Genomic DNA, 23,249 nt, shown 5'->3' with positions numbered 1-23,249 from the left:
CCATGCCTTGGCCTTTTTTTTTTTTTTTTTTTTTTGAAACAGGGTCTCACTGTATTGCCTGGGGTTGAGCAGTGGCATCATCATAGCACACTCCCAACCCCTGGGCTCAAGTGATCTTTCTGCCTCAAGCCTCTGGAGTAGCTGGGGCCTTAGGCATGTGTAGCCATGCCTGGTTTTTTTTTTCTTTTAATGTCAAAAAAGTGTATACATATGTTAAGAAAGGAAAAAACTGTATTAAATTTGTAATATTCAAGTCATGTTTGACTTTTGCAATTGTAAGAGGTGCTCCAATGTGACTTGTGTTCATCTTTTGTTATATATATCAAGTATTATGATTTTAATACAGTTTCTTCCTTTCTTAAAATGTGTTTATTTATTTATTTTTTTTTTTTGGCACTCTCTGTATATGTCTTGTAGAGATGGATCTCAAATGCTTGACCTGAAGGAATCTTCCCACCTCACCCTCCCAAAGTGCTGGGATTACAGGTGTGAGCCCTCCTAGAATCAGTTTGAAATCTTACATTTTATTATGTTTGAGAATGCCAATTTTTTTTTTTTGAGACAGTCTTACTTTATCACCCTTAGTAGAGTGCCATGGTGTCATAGCTCATAGCAACCTCAAACTCCTGGGCTTACGTGATTCTTTTGCCTCAGCCGCCCAAGTAGCTGGGACTACAGGTGCTCGCCACAACTCCTGGCTACTTTTAGAGGTGAGATTTTGCTCTAGCTCAGGCTGGTCTTGAACCTGTGAGCTTTGGCAATCCACCTGCCTCGACCTCCTAAGTCCTGGGATTACAGGTGTGAGCCACCACTCCTGGCCAAGGTCATTTCTTTTAAAAACATATTTTATTTCATTAGCATAGTGATATGATTGAAGGATTATGTTTCAAAAGATTCCAGAACACATCTGGGTGGGAGAATATAATACTAGAGTTAAAAAATATGAATCTCTTTTCTTCACTTGGTAATCCTTTTGCCTCCCCCTGCTTTTCTTAACTATTAACTATGTTTGTCAACTTTTCTCTCTCTCTTTTTTTAATTGAATAGTAACTGTGTACATTAATGTACTTCTAGGTACAGTGTGGGGTTTTCACAAACAATCTGAAACACTTCCATCAAACTGGTTAACATAGCCTTCACGTAATTTTCTTAGTTATTGTGTTAAAACATTCACAACTTTTCTCTTTTAAGAAACTTTTTCTACCTAGACTCATTGGCAACCCCAGAGGTGGAGATTTTTCCCTTGTTTAACTTTTTTGACTTGTTAGCTTTGCCAGTAGCTAGATCTTTAAAGTACAATTGTTTAATCATTCCAATTCTGGGAAGTAGTACAGGGAAGATAAACAGATTCTCTTCAGAATTTCTTCTTTGGAAAGCTTTTTTTTTTTTTTAATTCACAGAAGTATTTTAGGCATTTCAGTCGGGGTGGGGAACACAGAATGGGTTTCAGAAAGTTATGGCCAAATACAAGCAGGGTTATAAAATAATTCAGCTTTATCCTTTGTTACTCTAAGTAACAAGTGACACTTTATGACATACAAAGGTCCTGATCAGCTCTAAACACATCAATGGATGCATGTCACTTGGGACTGGGCAGGACCTGCATGTTTATTGTCACCGTCTTGATTTCAGATAGTTTGGCCTTATGGACTCTGGCCACAGTGGGAAGAGCAAGAGAATGTTGCTGGGTTTGTCGCACACTCTGGACAGGGACTGTCAGTATTTCTTCCTAGGTGTAGAGAGGTTTGGAGGCAGACAGGAAAAAGGCCTTGGATCTGCCTTCTTGCCAGTCAATCTTATTATAATTCCGAGTCTGGGTGGCAGATGTCTTGAGCCAGTGCAGGCCCACTAAGCCTCCTTGATAAGCATGCATGGTTGTCAGAATGCTGATTTGGGGCCCATGGAGTCACCTGGGAACGTTGGGGACTGCATGGCTCTCTGCTTTATACCCCTCACACGGTGGCCCCGCTCAGTCAGGGGACTGCATGGCTCTCTGCTTTATACCGCTCATACGGTGGCCCCGCTCAGTCAGGGGACGGCATTGCTCTCTGCTTTATACCCCTCACACGGTGGCCCCACTCAGTCTCTGAGCTTTGAAATCCTCCACGCACAGTATCCCTCAGTCTCAGTTCTTCCTCTTTGCTCTTGGTTCTGTGTGTGTTTGCACATAAGCTCACCGAAGACAGACAGAATCTTTCATATTTTCCTCTTTTGCTATAACCAGGCCAATGATTATCCCAGGTGAGCCCAACAAACATATCCTTGGAAAGTGCTCTATGAGTAGGGTCCCCTCAGGGGTGGGGTCACCCCACTGGGAAACTGTGCAGAATCATGGCTTGTCCTCCACGTGAGGAAAGCAGGACCAAGTCTAGGACCCCGTGAGCAGTGGCAGCCTGTGGGGCCTCCCCACTGCTTTATGTCCCCTCAGGGATGCAGGTGATGGGGCTTTTCTGAGGGACAAGGAGAGGGCTGGGAGCTGCCTATAAGAGTGCATCGTGGAGTGTGCTGCCCAGCATCCTGGGCAAGGATTTTAACCAGTGTGGGTCCTCTTAGGTAATGAAGAGGGACTGCTGGGCAGGTAAGGTGGGGGAATGTATGTGAGCACCATATACTCCACTAGCTCTAACGGTGTCCTGACATCTTAGAGAGGGGCTCGGGAAGAGCAGCTTGGACAGGTTTGGCTTCACTTCCTACCTACTGCCTTTGCTGCCGCAGCTTCCTTTGCCTCTGTAAAGAACAAGGCTGAGGGACTTCTTATCTCCCTTTCCCTGAACATTAGCTCCCTCCGGCCTCTTCTCCCCCTGTCTTCCTGTGGCTAGAATCCCATCCTCCTTTCCCTTTTATACTTTATCCTTCAGGGTCCACCTTAGAGTTGCCTCCTTTGTGGGACCCCCCCCCCCAATACCACTGGAATTAATAGCATCTGGAGGAAGGAGAGTAGGCTTTGTGTGTATTTCTGGAGTGGAATTAACAAGAGGTCCTATTTTGGTCCTTTCTTGTTGGAGGTTGTCAGAGAGGATGTCCTAGGAGCAGGATTCCAATTCCTAGAATCTTCTGTCTTTGATTTGAAGGGATCAGAGTTTGTTAAGACTTAGAAATTGTAGGTTTGGGGAGCTTACACCCTTTGTTCTGCAGATCGTGGTACACAGCTCTATAGACTTGCTCCAAACTCTGATGATCTGAGGTTCTCAGGGTTGCTATTTTCATGATTTAGCATTAACCCCTTAGGAAGTACGTTGACATAAAGTTGGCAGGGAAGACAGCAGGAGGTGTATTATGCCGTGGAGGGCTTTATGGGGAGCCGGGTACTGGGCTGGGTCTTCGTGGACATTAAGGATATGTAGGTAGCCTATAAGAGAAGGGCAGTAGCAGGCAGGAACTGTGCTCTGACCAGAGGAGTGCAGAACTCATAGTTAGCGTCTGATTTATTCCACAAGTACTTGTTGAGCTCTGCTGAGTGCCAAGGCTGTGCCAGCTACCTCAGATAGAACAATGTCATGTGATGCATGCTGTGGTCAGGGAAGTCATTGCACTACACAGGAATGCTGGTGAGCAGGCTCTTGACCCCCAGTGCGGGATGGTCAGGGTAGGATTTTCTTTTCTTTTCTTTTTTTTTTTTTTTTTTTTGAGACGGAGCCTCAAGCTATCCGCCTGGGTAGAGAGCCATGGCATCACGCTCACAGCAACCTCCAACTCCTAGGCTCAAGCTAGTCTCCTGCCTCAGCCTCCCAAGTAGCTGGGACCACAGGCGCCCACCACAGAGCCTGGCCATTTTTTGGTTGCAGCCACATCATTGTTGTTTGGCAGGCCCGGGCTGGGGATTTGAACCCGCCACCTTAGGTGTATGTGGCTGGCGCCTTAGCCACTTGAGCCACAGGCACCGAGCCCAGGGTAGGATTTCCTGAGGGAGAGCCATCTATACTGTGACCTGCAGGCAAGTAGGAGTTAGCAGGTAGGGAGGCAAGATGGCTTAGTCAGGTTAAGAATGCAGTCTCCTAGGCTAAATGGGCTGGTTTAAATTTTAGTTCTGCCACTAACAAGTAATTTTGAGCAAGTTTCTCAAATTTGGAGGGGTCATTCTTCCTATCTGTAAAATTCTGATGATAATATACCATATAGGGTTAAATGTTGGAGATTAAATGTTGCGCTGTGGTTACCATCATTGTTGCCATGTGTCACTCACTCACCATGGCAGGTGCAGCCAGCATCTGGAGGAGAGAGGGAGAGTTAGTACAGTGTCTGCCCCACTCATCTTGGCACTTGCTTCTCATGAATTTGCCACTCTGCTTTGTTGAAACTTTGGAAATTCACTGTATTGTCTGTCCTAAATGGATGGTGGAGTATGTTCAGAGGCTGGGGTTTCAAAAAAGAAAAGTCTAGCTTTAGCCCAAGAATTCAGGGATTTAGGCTGCTTGGGGGAGGCACCCAGAAGGGTGAGATGCTGCTAGTGGAGGCTGGTGCCTGTCCCAGGTGAGTTGTTAGAGTTGCAGAGGAAGAGGAGGAGGAAGAAGAACATGCTCTTCGGGAGGGAGTCTGCTAAGGATCAAAGGCTTGAAGCAAAACAAACAGAGTGAATGGATCAAGGGGCTGAATGAGTCTAAACAGGGAAATAAAGAGGGAGGGGAATGTTAATTTTAGGTACAAGTTGTGGGACAAGATTGGAGATGAGCACAATGCTTCCTGTTTGCCCAGGTGACAGGAAGTGACAGACTAGGAGAGTCTGTCCTTCCAGCCTGCCCAAGGGGAGGGTCACTTAGGACAGGCCTCCAAATCCAGGCTTGTCCTCCCTCCTCATCTGCCCCAGCTCTGCCATCCTATGGGAGGTGTGTCTGACAGGGACTCCCTATTTTAGCAATTCTGAGGTCCTGTGTGGGTCTTAGTTGGTGTCATGAATTCCATGGAGAGGCTGGAAGGGGAAGGGTCAGAAGAGGGGAGGGGCAGCTGGATCTGGGTTGTGGGAATGTCTTGCAGGAGTCATCCTCTTGCACTAGGTTGGAGTAATCGGAGAAGTTGGAGTGAGGACTGCCTGTGATTTGATGTGTTCAGAGGTGCAGAGGATGATTGTGACTTCCTATGGAGAAGTGTCTAGGGTTTCTTTAGAGTGACTTTCAGCAAAGGATTTCTTTCTTTGTGCTATAATGCTCAGTGTCTCCTTGTCAGGCAGTTTAGAGTCTTTGTGGTTCAACTGGCCCTTCTCCCTGGCATTCAGAAAATCTGTGAGCAGTAATGGCAGGCCCTGGCCTTGTAGGAACAGTTAGAATCGTGAAAAATAGGATTAAAAGAGATAATATATATAAAACTGCCATGCAAACAATAGAAGTTTATTCCAGTGGAAGGGATTATTATGTATTTTTTCCAATCAACATCTCTTTTGAATTACTCAAAGCACCTGGTTAACATTAACTGGTTAATCCACCGTACACCCCTGAGCAGGAGGCTGGCTTTTAATAGCCCCCTTTGTATACAAGTTCAAACTGAAGTTTCCAACAGAGCCTCAGACCTTGACTGTGAAGCCCAAGCCTATAGAGTCTCTGTCTAGAGTTTGGACTTCTAAATGTGGTAATGTCTCATTCCTGGGAGGGAAGAAGGTAAAGTAGGAAAGGAGGGATCACTAATTTTATCTTTTCCTTATGGACAACTGGTTGTGTCAGGCAAAATCCATGGTCTGGATTTTGAGTGACCTGGAGCCTGCCTGCCATTTTCCTCTGAAAAGCAGCAGGCTACGCGTAGGTATTGGGCAAGGAACAGGGGAGCGGAGAGAGGGGGCTGGCAGATTTTTAAATTCTGTTCTTTAGGCCATGGTTGGTGGTTGGCAGTACCTGAGATGCCAGATTGCCTGTGATGTGCCAACTTCCTGGCACACAGCAGTGGAAACCCACTCTCCCCTCTGATAAGTACTAGAAGTGTTGGGGGACCTACAGTAAGTCCTTGTTATATTCTGTGGGTCCCCTCCTGAAACCCCATTGCCATGGGTTCAGGAAGCTCTTTGAGTCCCTGGCCCAGGCCAGTTTTCCTGCAGCCCAGTTTGGTGGGCTGGGATCTGGGCAGATCAGACTCATGTCAGCTCTCTAGTCAAGGAGTGACCCGGGCCCATTGGTCCACATGAGTCTCTTCTGGAGGCTAGAAAGGTCCTGCTTTGTTCATGTTACCAGGTGAGGCCCTTCCAGGTCATCAGGACCTTTTCCCCAAGCCCATGCTTTTCAAGCCTCTGATCAAGGCTTCAAGGGCAATTCCATTCTTACCTTGTGTGCTCTCTTGCCCCAAAGTCTTGAATCCTGGAAGCAGTAGAAGCATAAGCTGAGTGGGGAAGCTCCTCTTTCCTCTAGAGCAGCAGTTCTCAACCTGTGGGTTGTGACCCACAAGAACTGTATTAAAGGGCTGCAGCATTAGGAAGGTTGAGAACCACTGCTCTAGTGGCACCCATGTGGGCTCCCAGGTTTGAAATTCTAGACGTCATTCAGGTGTGCCAGTTAGGAAGCACATACCTGTGAGAGAACCAACAGGCTTGACCTCAACAGTTTATTTGTACCAGTGAGTCCCAAATCTGAGCAGGCCCCCAAACCCCCTGGAGGGCTTGTTAAACACAGATTGCCTGGTTCTACCTACAGAGCTTCTGATATAGTAGTTCTGGGATGAGGTTTGAAAACGTGCGTGTCAACCAAGAACTTGGTAGAAATGCTGGTCTGGGATCACACTTTGAGAACCACTAGTTTATACTTGGGCTGAACAAATCTTTCTGACCCTTTTCAGAGCAGAACGAGGACACAGATATGGAAAGACCTTGAACCCACTGGGGAGAGAGGTGGTTCAGAAATAGGATGCTATAGGTGGACCATCCTAATTTTAAAACTGAGAAAAGGTTAAATGATTAACAGAAGATGCTGGCTGGTCTAGCTCTTATCTTCTCCAGGCTGGTCTGGTCCTTGCAGACTATGCAACTCAGAGTAGAAGCCAGGCCTGGTGAGCCCCTTCAATTCTTATTCAGTCATCTTAGACTGCAGTGAGTTTTAAAAATCTGCATTTTTGGAAGCCTTTCCTTAGCCAGGGTCCTTTCCTTAGCTGGCACAGACTAAGGAAAGAGCAGGACCCTAAGCAGAGGTCCTGGGCATCAGCCTCGGTGCTACCTCAAATGAGCAGTCACTGGAGGCACCTCCTGTTGCTCGAAGGTGGAGCGAGCTGGGCTAGCTCTCCACCACCCTTTGAGCTTCGATACTCTGGACTTTTTAGTACTTCACCTTAACCCCAGAGTCAGGAACCTCTGCTTGCTTGTTACTTGCTTTTTATTCTTTCTCTATGTGAGAACTTCTGTTGATCAGAATCTCATCCAGAGACTGGCTTGCCAGAAGTGAGGTGAGAGACAGGTTTGGGAATTGGAGAGAATAGTTTTTCTCTGGAGTCTTTGGCATCTGCATTTTCACCACTTCTCTGACACCTGCCTCCAAGGAGGGGTGGCTTGGCATGCCCGTCACACCGGGTCCCTTTTCTCCAGATCATCTCACTTTACCACGGGCTCCACAGGCTTTCTGAACAGTTCTTATTTCCAGGTGCTCAGGATTGTGGCTCCACATGGAGCCACAAACTGGCACAGTGCTTGGCTCACCTAGGCCCTGTACGTGTTTATGGAGTGGATGTAGTAGAGGCTTGTACACGTGTCTAGGTGCCGCCTCCTCTTTTCTTCAGTCTCTCCCTCCTTAACGTGGCCCACTTGTCTTCCCTCCTATTCCTCTGGACTCATTTTTATCCCTCAGCACCATGGCAGAGCCAGCCTGTGGGTTGAGTGTGTTAGGGGTTGGGGTGCACGTGAGGTGACCATAAAAGACCCTGCGTAACCCATCCTTGTGAGGGGTATTTCCCGAGCACCCCAGTCTTCCTCCTCCCCTTTCTTTCGTCTGCCTACTTTGTCTGGGGTAGCTGTGAATGTTTTCACTGTCCTACAGGAGTTTTCTGTTCTTCAGATCACATCTGACCCGGTTTTCAGCCTTTATTTCCCGCTGGAGCCCAGTGGTGTTTGTATTGGCAAGCTAAAGGACTGCTGGCTCAGAGAGAATTAACATGGCCTGCCTCGGAACTATTATCTGGCCCTGCCTTTCCAGCTTCTGTCTGAAGGGCAAAAGGAAGATTTCCCAGCTTGGTTAATTGTCACTTAGCCCCTCTGATCCAGTCTGAGCAGCTTTCCAGCAACCCAAGCGCTGACTTGCCCAAGGTCTCTGTTGAAACAGGGACAGATTGAGGTTGATTTAATTCATTTTAAGTAAAATTTCCAGCCTTTTGATGATTGCTTTAATTTCCTCCCTTCCAAATACCCTCCTGTTAGTAGTAATTGGAAACCCTGACTCCGTTTCTCACCCCCCCCCCCTCCGCTTTAATCTGAGACAGCTGGATACTGCATGCTGCTTTTTCATTTACTGGAAGAATGTTTTGAAGATGATTTTAATGACTGGCTTTGACAGTCTTTCCAGAAGCTGAGACTGTTGCCATACATCAGTTTATGCCCACTTGTGGGCCTCAGTTTTGCTCACCTGGCTCCTATAACGTTCTGCTTAGTGTTTAGTGGGCAGGTGGAAAAGGTTCCCCAGGAGAATGCTGACTTGTCCCATGCATTCAGTGTACTTGTAAGCTCTTTACTACTCATTCTCATCATTCAGCATTTACAGACCGTTTGTATGTCAAGACAGCTGGTCTAGCTACTGAGTGTGTCCCCAGCACCTCCTCCTGGCCTCGGTGGAAGTGCAGAGGCCTATGTAGGTGAGATTCTGGCAGGGTGGCGGCTGTATGTAGACCTTAAGAGCTATAGTCCCTGGGGTTTCCTTTTTCTGTGTGTTTTTATGGTTGTAATTCCTATTTCTGTGCTTCCCCTTTCTTGGCACTAAAAGGAATAAATAATACGAGCCACTTCTTCATGTCAGAGACATCACAGGTGGCAGGAGCTATAGCAGCTAAGAGCTGTTGGCAGTTGACAAGATGAAAAGCACTTTCCTGCATATCTTGTCCTGTCATCTTCACAATAAACCAGTCACAGCCAGTAAAAGACAAAGCTGGATTCAACCAGGGTCCTCCCGTTGCAAATCAAATATTTTTTGTACTACATAGTTTTGTTTGTTTGATGGTTTTGATTTCTCTTTGACTTCTCATGCTTTTGTCTTTAGTATTAATATTACTTCAAATAAGTGTTAGAACCTGTTACGTATGCACGGGGTCCTCTGCCAGGAAGTCAGGGCCTCACAGTCTAATTGGGGGAAAAGATAAGACAGACGACATCTTAGTTCTCCTCTTGTGATTCAGGTACTGAATGGTGGTTAGAAGGAAGAGAATTAACCTTGATGTCCTCTAGAAAGGCTCCTAGATGAGCTGAGACTTAAACTGGGCCTGGTGGGAAGGCAGGTGTCAAACTAGGGGTAAGCTGGGAAGTGGAGTTTGGGCTTGTGTTTGACTGCCTCAGACCCTGGAACACAGAAAAGCTTTGGTTCCCTCATCAGACTTAGAAAAGCAAATCCAGTGGGGTGATGCTTCTCCAACTTTACTGTGCTTTTGAAATCAGTTTTCTATACTCTGTGCCCATAAAGACTCATTCAGTAGATTTGGGGTACAGCCCAACACTCTGCATTCTTTAAAAACCTTTTAAGTAACGTGAAACAGCCCCAGACCCCCTCCCCCCCACTTTGTTCCCTGAAGAGAAGAACCCAAGGGTATAGATTTCATTTGTTCTTCCCAAAGCCTAAAACTATTTGTTTAACCAGCCTTGTTCTGTTACAGGGGTTGCCCACCCTTTGAGAAACACTAATCCAAGGGCAGTCTGGAGCCCTCCCAGTTATAGAAGCATTAGAAATCAAGGATCTGGGTTTTGACAAGGTCCTGCTCTTCAGGATTAAGAGTGTTCGGGGTGAAACCAAAGAGGAATGGGAGAAGTGGATAATAATGATGTTAAGTTGACTTGGACAGCAGCTGGGGTCTGCCAGCCTGACTTAAAGGCAGGTGGGGGTGGCCATTGAGGCTGAGCACTTTTAAAATAAAGTTCTGGGTCTGCACAAGAGTTACATCGCTCTGACTGTTAAGAGTGGTTTTACAGATCCTGTATGGTAGCTTAGCTTTTAGATGACTGTGTTTTGGGGATGGGGTTGGGGGCAGGATCAGTTTAGTGGGTGGGCAGAAATAGGTCTGCCAGAAGATTTAGCAATGTTGGTGAGTCTTACAATTTCTGTCTGTATTTTGGGACCAAATGAGACCTAAAGTGGCTGTGAAGATTAGAAAACAGTTACCAGGTTACTGAATACCCAGTTAAGAAATGATGGTGCCTGTGACTCAGTGGGGAGGGCACCAGCCCCATATACTGAGGGTGGCGGGTTCAAACCCACCCCCAGCCAGACTGCAAACAAAATATAGCTGGGTGTTGAGGCGGATTCCTGTAGTCCCAGCTACTCGGGAGGCTGAGACAAGACAATCGCTTAAGCGCAGGAGTTGGAGGTTGTTGTGAGCTGTGACACCCCGGCACTCTACCAAGGGTGATAAAGTGAGACTATGTCTTTTAAAAAAAAAAAAATAGAAATGATATATACTTTAGTTTGGGGGCATTGTAAAAATACTGTAGATAGGAAGAATTAACAAACCCATAATGTGTAATATGTTCCAAGTAATAGCCACTTTTAAATCTGTTTTCCATTTTTAGTTTCTTAATGAAAAGTTTCAAACATTAAAAAAATGCAGAGACTAATATAATCATACCTGGCTATTTGTCACTTAGATTTACTATTTTGCCATATTTTCCTCAGATCTTTGCCTTCAGAGGTAATTAGTATTCTCTGTTGATGTGTATCCTTCCAACCATGTTTCTGTATTTTTACATTTTAACATGTATAAGTATATAATAAAATATTCTGAGCAATACTGAATATTATGTTTTTAAAAATCCATAGCTTGCTTTTCCATTCAACATTGCTTTTGAGATTTAGCCGTTAGTATGTTTGTTTCACCCACAGTATAGCAATCCTTTGTGATAATATTAAAATTATGTTTACAATTATCAATTACAACTTATAGTTAACACATTACAATTTATAATTCATTACAGTTACAGTAATATGATTGTACTATAACTGTATCAATAATAAAAGATTTATTATTTTCTCACTGATGGATCTAAGGGCTTCTCCGGTTTTTCACTGTTACCAATGGTGCTGTAAGGAACATCCTCTGGAGTTGCTGGAATGTTAGAAATGCATAACTCCACCTTGCTACAGATGCCAAATAGCTCTCCAAAGTAGTTATACCAGTTAATACCACTCCTGATACATAAGAAAATTCTTATTTCTCCACATGCTTTACAATAGCTGCTGTTTTTCAGTATTATTAGTATTATTATTATTATGAGACAGAGTCTGACTCTGTTGCCTTGGGGTGAAGTGCCATGGCGTCATAGCTCACAACAACCCCCAAACTCTTGGGTACAAGTGATCCTCTTGCCTCAGCCTCCTCATTAACTGGATTGCAGGCACCTGCCTCAGTGCCTGGCTAGTTTTTGCATTTTTAGTAGCTACAGGCTTCTTGCTCAGGCTGGTCTCCAACTCCTGAGCTCAAGCAATCCACCTGCCTCAGCCTTCCAGGGTGCTAGGATTATAGATGTGAGCCGCTGCGAGCGGCCATAGCAGGTGTTATTATAATTTTTGCCTATCTGATGGACATGAAGTGGAATCTTCCTATGGCTTTGATTTTGTATTTTCTTGGTTATCTTATACCTTATGTCAATTTATTGATTATTTATACTTTCCCTATGGCAGTGGTTCCCAAGGGTCTCTGAGATCTTTTTAGGGGATGGTGGAGTTGAAACTTTTTTTTTTTTTTTTTTTTTGAGACGGAGCCTCAAGCTGTCCCCCTGGGTAGAGTGCCGTGGCATTACAGCTCACAGCAACCTCCAACTCCTGGGCTCAAGTCTCTTGCCTCCGCCTCCCATGTAGCTGGGACCACAGGCACCCGCCACAACGCCCGGCTATTTTTTGGTTGCAGCCGTCATTTTTGTTTGGCGGGTCCAGGCTGGGGATTGGAACCCTCCACCTTAGGTGTACGTGGCTGGCGCCTTAGCTGGTTGAGCCACAGGCGCCGAGCCGAAACTATTTTTTAATAGTAAGATGCTGTTGGCCTTTTTTGCACTCACTCTTTCACAGTTGTTGAGTTTACAGCGATTATGTGGCATGTGTTGTTATGATCTCTAATGTTAATATAATGTTGAAGCCTTGTTTTTAAAATGAATTTATAAATAAACATTTAAAATTTTTGGCTTTATTTTCAAATATGGTAATACTGGTAGATGTAAGACAAAAACAAAAACTCTTTGAGGGTCCTCAGTAATTTTTAATAGTGGAAAGGGACCTAAGGAAAGAGGAGTTGGAAAACTGCTACTTTACAGTGTCAGTTTTATTAATATGTTTTCCTTTCTGGAATGTGTTTTAAGAAATTCTTTCCTATCCACATTTCATAAAGATGGACTCTTGGACTGAGTGTGATAGCTCATGCCCAGCACTTTGCGGGGGGGGTCACTTGAGCCCAGGAGTTTTAGACCAACTTGGGCAACACACAAGACCTCATCTTTACAAAAAGTCCAAAAAATTAGGCTGGGTATGGCTAGGCTCACTCCTGTAATCCTAGCACTCTGGGAGGCTGAGGCAGGTGGATAGCCTGAGGTAACAGGTTCAAGACCAGCCTGGGCGAGAGCGAGACACTGTCTCTAAAAATAGCTGGGCATTGTGACGGGCACCTATAGTCCACAGCTACTTGGGAGGCTGAGGCAGGAGAATCGCTTGCACCCAAGAGTTTGAGGTTGCTGTGAGCTATGATGCCACAGCACTCTACCTAGGGTGACAAAGTGAGACTCTTGTCTCAAAAAAAAAAAAATCTAAAAAATTTAGCTAGGTGTGATTCCACCGACTCAGGAGGCTGAGGCAGGAGGATTGCTTAATCCTGGGAATTTGTGGTTGCTCTGAGCTGTAATCATGCCCTGTACTCTAGTCTGTGCAACAGGGTAAGACCCTATCTCTTAAATGATGGCCTCTTATACTTTGTATTTTCTTGTAGAAGTTTTGGAATGTATTTTTATGGGTGACGTCAGCCATTTCTTAGGCCATTCAGCCACTAGGGATAGATTTTAATTTTAAAATAGCTCCCCAGACACAACCTGAATGGAACATTTTCCCCATCCTTAAGACAGAATTTTGGGGCAGGGCAAGGGGTGAGGGTAGAGTGCTGTAACTATGGTTGTGTCTGTGCAGGGGTAGGAGGTGGACAGGCAGCCAGCTGGTTGACTGCAGTCAAGGGGTATAAAGAGTGGCCCCCTCCAAGAAAAAATAAGACTGCTGACATTCAAATCCCATCATCTCTCAGCAGACTCTTACTCGTTTTCCTGTCTCTATTGCCTTCCTCACCCTTCTCCCCACAAATCTGTCTTCCACCTGCTGTCACAGTAACTCTCAAAATCTCATACTTGCATGATGCTACTCCTCTGCTTAAATCAAAGGAGAATGAGTTCTAGGCTCCCTATAAGACTTAGAGTAAATCCATACTCCTTAGCAACATAACCCTCATTCATGCTTTCAGCTTTCTCTCCACCTGCTTCCCTGTCCTGTCCTCTGTCCTGGAATCTCCAGGTGTCTCATGGTGTGTGGCCTCAGAGCTTTGCTTATACTGTTCCCTCCAACAAATGTTGTTCCCTATTTGTCTGCTGGGGGGTGGTGTCCTTTTTTTCTCTCAGACCCCACAAAACTTAACAAGTATAAATTCTGAGAGGGTGATTCCTTTAGTCTCCCCACTTAGCCTTTCCAATTAAAATGAAGACTCAGTTAACTTCTGTTAGTCTTTGTTTCACTTGTGGCTTTGTTAGGGGAAGGCTGGTACATCTCTACCCCTTCCCCACAAGTTCCTTCCCCATAAATTCTATTTACAAGGTTGGACCCTGTCATTTTGTAACCCAGTTCTTTAGTAGCTGCTGGAAAAGGGGATTTCTTTTTTGTGGTTAAGAGCTGATGTAGCCATCCTATAACTCAGTGTATCTTGCCTGCAGAGAGGGAACCCACTAAACATGGATTGATGGAATCCCTTGTCAGTCCCCTGCCCTACCACCAATTCACTTACTGCTCATTTTGAAAAAATTGACATCTGCATATTTAAAAAGTGGTATATGAGTTGCATGAATACATCAGTGCTTCTTGCAGAAAGGCCCTGCTCAGGGGAAGAATTCTGGATGGTGTTCTTGTTTTTTCTACTTAACCACAGCTAGCCTTCAGCCTCCCCTTCAGCAGCCTAGAAAAATAAAATAAACCGTGGTAATCTGCTGGACATGCAAATTAGGCAGATTAACTTTTGTTTTCTGAAGGAGCTTTATAGCAGGACTCTACCCAGATATGGAGAAAGGGAGCTCCTTTGGTGTGCTCTCACCTTACGGGCACAGTGGAAGGGTATACGGCACACCTCCTGGGTAAAGGGCACAGCCACAACAGGAACCTTACCTAACAAATGCAAACTCTGTAACCTAATGGTTTGTACCCTCATAGAAATTAGAAAAAAAAAAAAAAAAAGTGGGACTCTTTCTGCTGTAAAGAGTGAAGGAATACAGACCTGAGTGGCCATGGGGGCCAGAGAAGGAAAGGGCCCTGCAGGAGACTCCAGGGAAGACTGGTGGTAGGAAGCTGCTTCTCCTTTCTGTTGCATCTGAAAGAGCTGGCTTTCTTTGGCAGCTTGTTCATGGCCCTTTCCTTAGTTCTTGAGAATGGTTACCATAAAGGTAGAAGAGAGTAAGATAGTAAAATGGTGAGAAAAAAGTTATTTCCTTGGCTCACGTTGCTGTGATCAGGGCAAAGCTAGGACTAGATCTTTTGCAGGCTGCCTTCCAGTCTATGCAAAAAGGCTAGGTGGATATGAATTCTCAAGTTCATGAGGCAGGCTTATGCCAGAGAAGTGTGGTCTAAACACTCAAAAATACTGTGTTCCTGTGTTAAATAAATATTGCATTAAATGTTATTGAAACATTAGGTTTTTATATGGACATAGACCTGAGAAGTCTCCTTTGGGGGTGATTTTCTTTCTCCTTACTTGAAGAATACTGCTCATGTTGCTGTAATGTCTGATTAGCAGTAGCTTTTCTTTTTTAAAATAAAGAGATAAGATCTCTGTCACCCAGGCTGGAATGCAGTGGTGATTAATAGTAGTTTTAAAAATAAATTATGAGGGGTGGTGCCTGTGGTTCAGTGGGTAGGGTGCCAGCCCCATACACCAAGGGTGGCGGGTTCAAACCCGGCCCCGGCCAAACTGCAACAAAAAATAGCTGGGTATTGTGGCGGGCGCCTGTACTCCCAGCTTCTCAGGAGGCTTGAGGCAAGAGAATCGCCTAAGCCCAAGAGCTGAAGGTTGCTGTGAGCTATGACGCTACGGCACTCTATTGGGGGCAACAGAGTGAGACTCTGTCTCTGAAAAAATAAATAAATCAATCAATTATGAGGAATAATTAGATAAGCCTTGCGTATTAAGCGGAATGGATAGGAATTTTCTCCTTCTTCCCTAGTTTGTCCATGTTTCCTCTAAAACCTAGGCAGTCTGGATTATGTGAGCAAACTCCTTAAAATCAAACCAAGTGTATGAAATACAAAATTAACTTCCTCCCAACTTAAAAAATAAAATAGAGTGTGGTTATTGCGAAAGAATTATATCATTCACCAATGTTGAGTCACTATTAATTGTTTTTAAATAGGAAGTGCTCTATAATATGTATGATTACATTTATACTTTCTTTCCTTTTTTTTTAAGATTATGTCTGTTGCTTAAGGCAAGTAGGAGAGAAAGTAGAGAGGTGGACTCCCAGTGACACCCTGAGCTTAGCCGATAAAGCGTTTGGTTGGGCCTGGAACTCTGAAAACTGTTGATTTCCATGTCTGACTATAAGGATTTGCCTCCTTTTTCCTTCCACTGCTTCATCTCTACTGTTCCCTGCATAAGAGGCTTTGCCAAGGATGTCAGAACCTCTCTCACTGCCCTGGCAGAGAAGCTGTTCTATTTGTTTTCCAAGAAGCCGTTTTTGCACTTGGGGAATTTTTTCTTTCCTCTTATGGGAAGTTGCATCATCATTTCTCAAAAGTATACTGCACCTCTTGTTTAAACAGGGTGCCCTTCAAGAGCTTTGGAGCCTAAAAGGGGGGAGGTGAGGGTATTGTGAAATCCTTTGTTCCATGCCTTGTTGCGAGCTGGAATGCCGGGTGACTGCAGGCAGAAGTCTCAGTGTTTGCCAGGCCTGGGTCAGGAGTCGGGTGTGGGGAGGAGAGATTCCCTGGGAAGCAAGAGCTGGAGCCTTTTTAAGCATTTAATTTGTTCATGTTTTGAGACTTATCAGTCCTTCCAGATACAAGCTCCATCTGGTGTTTACCTAATGCCTTAAATTTGCACAGGATAGGAGCTCATGGTACCATGGAGAGGTGGGATCAACTTACATTTGGAAATAGTGAACCAACTTACATTTGGAAATGGTGAACAAAATGCAGTGTAATTGCTAGACTGTGTGGACATGGCTGCTTTAGTTCAGAGAGGAGGGGTGTCTCCTGTAGAAGAGAGCATTGAGATCAGGCCTTGCTTTATGGGCTGGGGTTGAGTTGATGGAGGAAAACGTAGAGGATACTGAGTGGGGGAGAGGGAAAGGAGGATGAGTTGAGAAGAGCCGGAGGGCTGAGCTGAGGCCATGGTCGTGGGTGAGTGAGGCCAGTGGGTCTCCAAGGGGGACTTGACATTAGAAAAATGGAACAAAAGTGTGGAGATACCTGCATATCCCGCAGAAAAGTTTAGATTTGTAAAATGAAATTGGCAGGCTTAGGAAGATTCTGGAAAGGGGGCTTCATAAGGGAAGGGGGAAGATTAGCCTGTAAGGGTGAATTGGAGTATGCTTCCAAGTGGGCAGAAGGAGAGAGCCCTGACCATGTCCATAGCTTTTGAAAGGGAAGCTCACTGTTTAGGTATGTGATGAGAGAAGGGGCCCCACAATGAAGCTGGTAGCCCTGTGCAGCTCCCTCTGGGAGGGCACAGCAGCTGGGACTATCCGGTTATTGCTGGCTAAGTACGATCAGCTGTCAGCACCACCCTGAGTAAAGCTTAACCAGGCCCTGCTCTAAGTGGAGGTAATGTGCCCTGCTGGGCCCACAGGGGTTAAGCACAGGTTTCAAGCCTCCACTGATCATTTTGGAATGAGATTGCCCAGGCCATGGTGATTGATACCCGTCACCTTATGTCTAAGCATCAATGAAAGAGTGCTGTTTCCTTAAACCCTTGCCAGTGTCCAGCATTACTTCCTTTCTCTGTGCCTTGTACCTCCTTAAAGATTTTAAATAAGAAATTTAGTTGTTAAGTAAAAACTTTTGATTATAAATAAAATAAAAGAATATCAGTCAAAAAATGTTCTTTTAAATAGAGAATGTATCTAGCAGTAGCTTTTTGTGAAACATAGAAATTGGGAAAATATTTTCTTGGGAGAGGTGGTGGGAGCACACAAGCATAAACATATTATACTTATCTCAAGATCTATTGATTTCTAGTAGAAGTGGAAGAGTAAGTTATTGCCAAAGGAGATACTGCCCAGTTCTGTTTAGCAGTCAAAAAATGAATGACAGTTTCAATTTCAGGTGTTGGGCCTGGCTGGGCCTGCCACTCCCAGCTTCCCCCACCAAGTACCCTCGCACAGACCCATGGTGTGGCCTGTGGAAACATTGTGTCTGTGGCCCTGGGAAGTGAGCAGTTCCTCTTTGGGGGCCTGTTGCCAGGCTGGGGTGCAAGCCAGGGTGAGGCTCTGTTGCCATTCTTGGCTCCTAGGGGTTTGGGACCGTTGTGGCAGAGGAGGTGCTAAGGAGGGACACTTAGCTTGGAGCCTTGAGCCTTTCACCTCAAGTTACTGCCCTTAAAGCCAATATTTTCTTCCCCTTTTCTCGAAAGCCTCGAAAGGCTCCCATACTTTGCTTCAAACTGCTGATAGACTAGAACCATTTTGAGTTAGCACTTTGTTACAGCTGAGTGGCAGGATGCCCCTAAAACAAACTTGAGTCTTATTGGCTCTGCCCATTTCTACCGAAGTCACAGTAGAAGGCTTTTTGGTTGTCTTTTTTTGGAGACAGAGTCTCATTATGTCGCCCTCAGTAGAGTGCTATGGTGTCATAGCTCACAGCAACCTCAAACTCTTGGGCTTAGCGATTCTCTTGCCTCAGCCTTCCAAGTGGCTGTGACTACAGACTTCCCTCCACAATGCCTGGCTATGGTTGTAGTTGTCATCATTTGGCAGGTGTGGGCCGAATTCGAACCTGCCAGCTCCAATGTATGTGGCTGGCACCCTAGCGGCTGAGCTACAGGCGCCGAGCCACAGTGGAAGTTTTCATGTTTATTTCTCTATTCTTCTGCTCTGTAGCTTCGGTGCCCTTCCAGAGTGGGTGGTTTTGTTTGGTTTTGCAGGGGTAGGGCTGCAGGTACAAATGGGCCAGCCCTAGAAGACATTACCCACTTAGAGTATGGAGTACGTGAGGTACATTGTGTTTCTCGTAGGGCAGGTTGCTGCTGTTTGGGGAAGGAAGTATTATTGTTCCACTGCAAGGTCTGAGTGGAGGCATCTGCAAAGGCTCTTCAGGGCCTTGGTTGCACGTTTGACAAGTGTTTTCCATCAGTAAGGCGCAGAGGCTGGGGAAACCCAGGAAGAGCTGTCATTGTGAGTAACAGGCTGTGCAGGTGCTGACTGGCTTGACATTTCCTTGCTGCAGTACAGACCTCTGGGCTCTGGATGCAGTCCTGGTCTCTTTGTACAATGCAGGTGTGTGTTTGTTGCTGAGTGCCAAAGATCTTTCCTTGGTCTTCCTACTTTTCTCTGGATTCACCAGATGATCTTGGGCCTTTGGGGCTAGGGGAAGTGAGGTGGCAACTGGAATAGTCTACTTTCAAACACTTGTCGTAGGAACAGCCTGTGCTCTGGTACCTTGTAAATTGACAGCCCGGTTGCTTTTGTATAGTGAACTTGGACTTTAGTGCAGCCCTGAGAAAGAACCTCTCGGGCTTGGTGAGGTGTGGCTGCCTGCCAGCCAGCGGTGCACTCTAGCAGCTTTGTGGGCTCCATCTGTGCAGCCGTGTGTGCTAGAGCAGCAACTTGAATTATGGGAGCTTTATTTTGTAAGGGTTTGAAAATGGAAAAATGAAATTGCTGATGGTATTTGTAAGAAGGATATCCTGGCCAGGCATAGTGGCTCACGCCTATATAATCCTAGCATTCTGGGAGGCTGAGGTGGCAGGATCCCTTCAGCTCATAGTGAGACCCTGTCTTTACTAAAAATAGAAAAATTAGCTGGGTGTTGTGGTGGGCACCTGTTGTCTTAACTACTTTGGAGTCTGAGGCAGGAGAGTTGCCTGGGCCTAGGACTTTGAGATTGCTGTGGGCTAGGCTGATGCCATGGCATGCTAGCCAGAGGGTAACAGAGTGAGACTCTGTCTCTAAAATAAATTTTTAAAAAGGACAAAAAAAAAGGGGAGGAGGGCCTTCTAGAACTGTGAGAGTCTATTGTCTGCAGTTCATTCCACGTTGATGCAGTCTCTTCATGTATTAATGCCTTTCCCTCTGTATCATGCTCATTTTATGTGCTAATCTGTCATCTTTATTCCATTTAGATGCATTTAACCTACCTTGTAAGCTGTCAGATGGACTTTTATTTAAAGGGTGGCCTACTCAAACCTTTCTAGCCTTCTCCAAGTGATAAAGCCCCAAGTTGGGGAGTTAAGGAAAAACTCGGCTCCTACACTGTGCTTTGTCATCTGCTGTAGTCCCAGTCCTAACTGTAGGTATGGAGTTGTTAGGTATGTGCTTTAAACAACAGTTTTTAAGAATAACTAACCAACATTCCACATCAGGGTACTACTATAATAGGAAAGAAAAAAATCTCTCTAATTACGGCAGTATTATGGGCTTCTCCCATGCCTGGCCGGCTGTGGCATGGAGTTGGTACGTGTACAGTGTCTTTCATACTCACTGTTACAACATGTTAATTAAGAGAATTCAGCTGTGGCACCAGCTGGGGATGTCTGGCTTTGTGGAAGATTGCAATTAGATGCTTTATTTTCTATTTTTTTCCCCTTTTCAACTTTGGTGGAATGCCTTTGAGTAGTGGCTTTTAGTCTCAGCAGTATAAATACTTTAATGTGCCTAATTATGTAATCATACAGTTATACTCTTCTGTGTACACACACATTGTTTTATCCCCTTTTCTAATACATGAAACATCTAGCCTGCTTTTTGGTTGGTCTGGAGCCGGACTCCTCCCTGCATTGGGCAGGAAGAAGAGAGGGGCCAGAGGCATTTAGTGATTTTCCTCTGATGATGATCTTTCTTCTAGTCCTCTTCCATTCCGTCTTGACCCTCCTGTGGGCACATCCTTTATCTCCCAAATAATTGCCATCTTAGCAAAGTCAAGGTAATTTAAATAAAATTAGATTTTATAGTACTCTGTCTTTCCATTAATTTGCAAATCTAGTCTTTCAAAGTATGTAGTGTTATTTTCCCCAGTCTTCTGTCCTGAGCAGGCAGGGGGCATAAGCCTGAACATGAGAGCTCATGCGTGCAGGCACAAAGAGACTCATTGATTTCTGGCATTTAGCTTGTGCACAGAGGACCTGTGACCCCAGCAGTAAGAACCGGGCCCGGGAGCAGCTGCCTTCTGGGATCCAGTCCTCCAGGGATAGGCCATCTGCCATGCGAGAGGACCCTGGGAAAGACACTGACAGGACATCTTTGTATTCCGTCTCTCTGCTCCAGCCCCTCCAGTTCTTTCTTGTCACCTCTCACCTAGGCAGACTTGAGCAGCATGATGGATCTCCACTGGAGGACTACACATGGTTTTCCTTTCCCTGTTCCTCCTCACCAGCATATCCAGCTCCTCAGAAAATAGTTCCCAGGGTGGGGGCAGGCAGATTTCTACGACTGGCTTCTTCTGCAGGATTAGTACTAGAGAGCAGAATTCCATTTTATTATGAATCACATGGCCTTGCATTTTAGAATCAGAAGGGCCCTTAGGATCTCACCTCATGGGAGAGGAACCTAAGGTGTCGCATCCCGTAAGCCTTGCATTCAGGGTCTTCCCTGTTGTGGTGCCAGCCTGATTTTCTAAGTCTTCAACTATCTCCTGGGCAGCCTGGGAACATTTCCCACATACATACCACCTCTTCTTGCTTTTCTGCCTTTGTGCCTTATCTCCCCAAGAATGTTGTTTGTGTTCTCCTTTATCCCATCACATTCTGTTATCCTGTGCTCACAGTCCTGCTTCCCCTGAGGTTGGGGTTTTAATACCATTTACTCCATCTTCTCTAGTCTCTTCCTCATTGGGTTAAACCTTCTGCAGAACCTCCCACAGCTCATATTGATTTCTAACATGTGTCTGTTATGGTCACTGGTTAGACAGTGAGCTGCAGGAGAGTAAGGCCGATGTCTTTTTCATCTTCCTCTGTTGCTTGCCACAGCGCTTCGATACTTAGTGCAAATGGGTAAATGTACTCCTCACGTGGATTCTAGGAGATAAGCAGAGGAGATACTATTATTTCAGTCTGGTTGGGCTTTTTTTTTTAATTGTTGTTGAGGTTTCATTGAACCACAGAACCAAGTTACATTGATTGCTTTTGTTAGATAAGGACCCACTTATATCTGTGTATCATCCCCAAAAGGTGTATCACACCCCTTGGCCCCCTTCCCCTCCCTCCTTCCCTTTCTTTCTCAGCTCTCCCCAGCCCCCATCCCTGTGTACTAGGTCCTTAATTGTCCTCATATCAGAATTGAGTACACAGGATTCTTATTTCTCTATTGTTGTGATGCTTTACTAAAATAATGTGTTACATGTCCAGCCAGGTTAATACAAGGATGTAAAGTCTCCATTTTTTTTAGTGGCTGAATAATATTCCATGATATACATACACCACAGCTTGTTAATCCATTCCTGGGTTGGTGGGCATTTAGGCTGTTTCCACATTTTGGCGATTGTAAACTGGGTGTGATAATAGTCTAGTGTAATTGTCCCTGTAGCAAAAGGATTTTTTTTCTTCGGGGTAGATGCCCAGCCATGGGACTGTAGGATCAAATGGGAGGTCTAGCTTGAGTTCTTTGAGGGTTCTCCATACTGCCTTCCAAAAATGGTTGGGCTTCTTATCTTTATTCCCAAAGAGACTGAAGTCTTCTCAGGACAGATCATGTGAATTACTTGCTCTTGAATTTCTAGCACCAACCTGACACTTAGTAGTTGCTCAGGAGATATTTGTTAAATTAATGAAGAAATTTCTGTTAGGAAAAGTGAAACCCAGAGAGAATAAGAATCAATACTTGTAAATGTTTTTTACCTTCATTTAGGTGAGAGTTATTAAACCTGCCAGTTGGAGAACAAAAGATTAAAGCATACTTTCTGTACACTGAAATATGTGGAAATAGTTATCTACTGACACACAAAGTGGGTGAGGCTGCATTGGGCAGTATCTTCTGACTAGAGTCTTGGGCCTGGTCAGAGGTGGAGTGCCAGGGTCAAGGCTCCAAAGAGCAGGACACATCACAGCAGGTGATGAGGGGCGTGATCCTCAGGCTGATAAGAATATGGCTGAGACAGTACCCATAGCTCCTGAAACTCTGACATAGTTCATGCCTGAGTTTCACTAATCTGTTTTCGAGGTTGCTTTGTTTGATGGTCAAGAATCCTGGACAATATGCTAGAGCCAGACTGATAAATACATAGGCTAAAATCACAGATGGGTCCTAGAACTTGAGGGCCAAGTGCCCAGCCTACTTTGGACCTCACAGCCAGTTTGGATGGATTCCTGTCATTTGTAAAGACCTTAAAGAGTCTTAAATGTGGCTTCCTCAAATAGAAACATATAGGGAGGACTTGTAGGGAACGTGTGGAAAAGGAACAGAGACACCTGCCGGATGTGTGCTGAGCAACCCTCCACTCACCTCCATGGCCTTCTCTGATCCGGACCTTTAGTGAGAGCAAGAAGTTTTGTTTGTGTGTGTGTTAATTATTTATCAAGAGAAACTGTTCCTCAGCCCATATAGTCATAGCTCAGGAACTCAAGTCAGTGACAGACTTCTACGGTAAATCACCCCAAAGAAATTGTTTACATTTCAAAATCACTTTGCTCTCTGAAAGAGACCAGCTTTCCTCATCTTCTCTTTCATAGAATCATAATTTTTATAGAAATCTGCATGTGCCTTTCTTGGTTCAGGCACAGCAAAC

General features: G+C 45.0%; 1 protein-coding gene across 7 annotated transcripts in view; it reads left to right on the top strand.

The window, feature by feature from the left end:
• Positions 1-23,249, top strand: part of SUSD6 (sushi domain containing 6) — a 104,875-nt gene that overhangs the window by 58,719 nt on the left and 22,907 nt on the right. The window contains exon 1 of one of the 7 annotated variants that reach the window (XM_023517600.1): positions 18,386-18,706. The exons of the other annotated variants lie outside the window; for them this stretch is intronic. The gene's annotated coding sequence lies outside the window, so the exon portion shown is untranslated. Of the gene's footprint in view, positions 1-18,385; positions 18,707-23,249 lie in introns of those variants that run through there. 7 annotated transcript variants of the gene reach the window in all.

Source organism: Otolemur garnettii, unplaced genomic scaffold (assembly GCF_000181295.1).
Source record: "Otolemur garnettii isolate 467f Iridium unplaced genomic scaffold, OtoGar3 scaffold00115, whole genome shotgun sequence".
Classification (NCBI taxonomy): Eukaryota; Metazoa; Chordata; class Mammalia; order Primates; family Galagidae; genus Otolemur; species Otolemur garnettii.
The sequence above is the reverse complement of the archived record's forward strand: the minus strand, read 5'-3'. Positions and strand labels throughout refer to the sequence as shown.